This window comes from Myotis brandtii, unplaced genomic scaffold (assembly GCF_000412655.1).
Source record: "Myotis brandtii unplaced genomic scaffold, ASM41265v1 scaffold144, whole genome shotgun sequence".
Lineage (NCBI taxonomy): Eukaryota > Metazoa > Chordata > Mammalia > Chiroptera > Vespertilionidae > Myotis > Myotis brandtii.
Window position 1 is genome coordinate 1214751 of NW_005355159.1, and position 5035 is coordinate 1219785.

The following is a 5035-nucleotide window of genomic DNA, read 5'->3' on the forward strand; positions in this document are numbered from 1 at the left end:
CGACCAGGCAGGCAGGCAGGTGAGCGATTAAGAGCCAGCGGTCCAGGATTGTGAGAGGGATGTCCAACTGCCGGTTTAGGCCCAATCCCAGGCGTCCTCGATTGGAGAGGGTGCAGGCTGGGCTGAGGGGACCCGCCCCCCACCCCGTGCACAAATTTCATGCACCGGGCCTCTAGGAATAAATAATCCTTAACATAATAAACAATGAATATAGATTGATCTAACTAAAAATTGCAACATAACTATATTAGGAGGATTTGATAAGAAGGGGAGGGTAATAGGAGAGCATATTATTTATTATTTAGAAATATGTGAGTAAATATAAGAAAAAAAATCTTAAAAAGCTTAAAGCAGTTGCCTATTGGGAGTGAGACTTGTGGGAAGGAGTAAATAGTAGATTGCTGATTTTCACTGAAAGCAGTAGTACTATTTGACTTTTAATATCAAGTTCATGGTAAAAGAAAAACTAAAAAGTTATATGTATTAATTTGATAAATAAAACATTTTAAAACAATTTTATAAAAAGTTAAGGATGTACAGGTACTCCTGGACTTATGATGGGGTTACATGCTGATAGATCCATTGTAAGGTACAAATATCGATAAGTCAAAAATGCATTTAATACACTTAACCTACCGAACATAACCATTTTAGCCTAGCTTACCTTAAATGTGCTCAGACCACTTACATTTGGGCAGAATCATCTCATTGCCACTGCCCAGCATCATGAGAGAGTACTGTATGGCATACTGCTAACCCGGGAAAGGATCAAAATTCAAAGTACAGTTTTTACTGAATGTTATCATTTTTGCACCGTCATAATGTTGAAAAGTCATAGGTTGAACCATTGTTAAGTTGGGAACTGTCTATACACATCAAAATAAGGGAAACCCTTGTTTCCCTTAATAGGTTTTTATAAAATATATCAGTTGATGGAAGGAGGGGCAGCAGAAGTGTGGCAGGTATGGCTATAGAGGGGCAGCATGAGACCTTTGTGGTGATGGAACTGTTCAGTATCTTGACTTGTGGCGGTAATAAAATTGCATAAAGCTAAATGTACACACTCATAAATGGGTACAAGTAAAACTGGGGAAATCTGAATGAGATAGGTGTATTGTATCAATGTCAATATCTGGTTATGATATTTTACTATAGATTTACAAGATGTTTCCGCTGGAGGGAACTGGGTAAAATGTATACAAGAGATCCCTCTATATTATTCTTACAACAGTATGAGACTCTATAATTATCTCGAAATGAAAAGTTTAATTAAAAACGCTTCTTGACCTTATTTTTAATTTCTATTACCTCTAGGGTTAACACATTTTATTTATTTACTTTTGATAAGAGCAACCCAATAATTCAGCTCAATTTATTTCTAACTTGAAAGGGTGCTCTCTATCCAATACAGAATCCTAAGAAATGGTAACCAAATCTTTATATTCTTCTCTTCACTTGATAGAATTTGATATTTCCTCTGTCTTTAAAAACTGAAGTTCGCCCAGCCGGCATGGCTCAATGGTTGAGTGTTGACCTATGAACCAGGAGGTCACAGTTAGATTCTGGTCAGGTTGGGGCTTGATCCCCAGTGTGAGACCTGCAGGAGGCAGCTAATCAATGATTCTCTCTCATCATTGACATTTCTATCTCTCCGTCTCCCTTCCTCCCTGAAATTAAAATATAAAAAATTAAAAAGTAAATAAAAACCAAAGTGTGTGCTTTTTTTTTACATGTCTTCATTAAAACCTTCGCCTCCTTTGGTCACCAGCTCTGATAAGTATTTCTTGGGGATCAACAGAAAACCGTTATCACCAACATAGACAAATTTTGGTTTTGCATAGAGGGGAGTTTATTTTTATCTTTATTTAGTTCTGATTCTCTTCCTAATGATGCCAAGCATTTCCCTGGCAGTGCACTGAGCTAATTTTTCTAGGAATAGCTTACCAAGATTCCTAGTCTCCCTTGGGGACTACAATTATTAGGTAGACGTTAATCATGCTAAGAAAGTGATTTGGACTTTCTGCCTCTTTTTAAATGTAATACTTGTCCACACTGAAGCTAATCTATTTTTCATCTCCCACATACAAGATATTCCTTTCATCGGCCCACAATAGCCAAGATCTCTTAAACAATTTGGGAACCTAACTACTGAAAACTATCCTGGGAAAACCTAAATATGTCACTTATGAAAAATATTTATTTATTAAAGTATCAAATAAGATGAGTGTCACTGCTTAAATTCTTGCACCCAGAACTTATGCATATGGTTTTTGAAGGTAATGTCATGAGGAACCAGCGCAGTACAATGAAAACAAAACAGGGGAGGAGGCAGAAAAGTTCAATTCTATTCTTTACTCTCCGTTACTTCCATAGCTGTTTAACAATCTCAGGCAAGTCACTGCACTTATTTGAGTCTGTAAAAAGTTGAGATAATTAATATAGAAACTGGAGCAGCATTCTAACATCAAACTCATTAATATCCCTACAGCAAAATGAATATTTACTTGGAATAGAACCAGAAAGACTGTAAGTTGCCTCTTATTGGTTGAAGCCAGGTTGTGCCTTCCTTACCAAAAAAAAAAACACAAACACACCTTTGTTTTCAGAGCTTTTGAGTTTTAGAACTGCAGAGAAGGACTATGGAACTATAAAAGTATTCACTGTGAGAAAATAAGTTTGCTAAGGCACAAAACATTTTTGTCCATTCCATGACTAAAGTTTTTTGGCCTGACTTTTTAAAGTCTTTTCAAACTAAACAATGTCCACAGGTGACAACTCAACCCACACACAATTGTTAGTGATTTATCATATGACTTCTCCTTATGTTAACTAACCACTGCCCCAATAAGTTATATGAATGGTACCAAGTCATCTCAATCAATTTACATTTTATCAATTTTCCAATATAGTTTTTAGTCCCTCCACCTCCAAACCCTTAAGAGAATAACATTTGAAATCCACACCAGTCCAGGTGTAGTGATCACACTACTACACTACTTACAACTTGAAGTGATATATTTTCACTAAGGGTTCCACAGTTTATTCTTGAATTCTCTCTAAATTCTTGAATAGATAATTGTGATTTCATCAAGTCTATTGATTTGATTAAAAGAAGTCTAGGCAGCTAGAAAAAAAATGTGTTGGAAATACTAAATAAATGTTAACATTTCTGGGATAATTCCTAAGAGTTCTTTGTATCTTTTGGTGCTTTAATAAAGATTAACCCATGTTCTAATCAGGGAAAAAAACAAACATTAAGCATCTATCATCAGTTGACCTGGAAGTCTTTTTAATCTGCTTGGGAAGTGGAACTTCTGTAATGTTATCATCCCTGAATGGATCTTTCACACTATGGTAAGTAGTCTCACCAATTTGTAGCTGCCTTTCCATTTTTAACATCTCCTTTTAAATAAAAAGCAGAAAATGCCTACCATTAGTTTTGCAAAGAGGCTCATCTATTTCATCTTTTTTCTTTTGCCTAAATTCTAGATGGCACTCAACCATCATCACTTTGTGGGTTGCTTGTGGTCTTGACTGAAAATGTTCCTAATTTTTTTAAAAGATGGCTTTCTCTTCTCCACAGCTTCAAGATTATGCCAAATTGCCATCTGTTCTGAATGGTCCTTTTGAACCCTTGCTTTTTTTTAACATGGACTTCTTATATGATAGTTTTTAAGTCTTTACATTTCTAGAAGATGATTTACCTTTTTAAATCTTTCTTTCCACTTTTTCTAATGTACATACTTAATCACAGCTTGATTTCTTTTTTTTTTTAATATATTTTATTGATTTTTTACAGAGAGGAAGGGAGAGGGATAGAGAGTTAGAAACATCGATGAGAGAGAAACATCGATCAGCTGCCTCCTGCACACCTCCCACTGGGTATGTGCCCGCAACGAAGGTACATGCCCTTGACTGGAATCGAACCCGGGACCCTTCAGTCCGCAGGCCGATGCTCTATCCACTGAGCCAAACCAGCCAGGGCACAGCTTGATTTCTTAAAACAGAATTTCCATATAAATTTTGTTCTTCCTCTCTTCCTGAGGAAACTGAGCTTAATCAAAATGCAATTAAATAGTATTAATCTAGAGAAACCTTTATTAATTCTTGTTTTTTCCTTAGGTGTAAAATCCAGGTTATTTCTTTGTAGGTTCTAAAACAGCCAACTGGAAGTAGTTTGTCTTATTCAAAACCATATTTTCACATTTGCATGCAATGAAGCATTTAACCAATCTGTATATAAATAAAAGAACTCCACATTATTATTATCTAGCCTAGTTTTGCAGCTCCTCCAATCACCTTTAACATTTTCAACTCAGTCATATTATTTTGATTAGAAATGTGACATTTTTTATTTAAGCAAAGATTTCAAGCCTTATAAAAATGTAATCCCTTTACATCAATAAAATGAACCTCTTTGAGTAAAAAAAAAATGTAATCCCTTGCTGCCACGATTAGTCTTCTTCTATAAAGTATCTGAGATATGAATTAAATCATTATACCAAGACATTGCCTACCAAAAAAGGACACAGAAAAAATATTATATAAGGATAGCAGAAATTCCTCTCATCTTTGTATCAACAGCACTTTTAAAAATACATAACGTGTCAGATCACATATTCAGGTAAAACATATATGTTTTGGAAGAAACATATTTGTTGTTGGAAGAAAATTTTACTTCATCATTATGTCACCTACTCCAATGTAACCTTGTTGAAACTGAATTTCTTTCTTATAGAAAGTCTCCATAAGAAAAAGAATCTTACCAAACACTGTCCTGCATGTCCCTCTCTGTCAGATAGTGTTATGGAACGCATCTGAAATCCACACTGCCAGGATTTCCAGCTCTGCTAGGATTGGAAGAGCCAACTAATACAAACCACAGAGACATTACTACTAAAAAAATAGTTTTCACTAGCAAACCAAGCTATGTTAAAGCATTTTTAGTAATAAAGCAATACAACTTGGTTAGTTAAACTGAGTTCTTTTCACCACTAAAGAAAACAACATACACTTGAATTAACAGCTGCTGGCT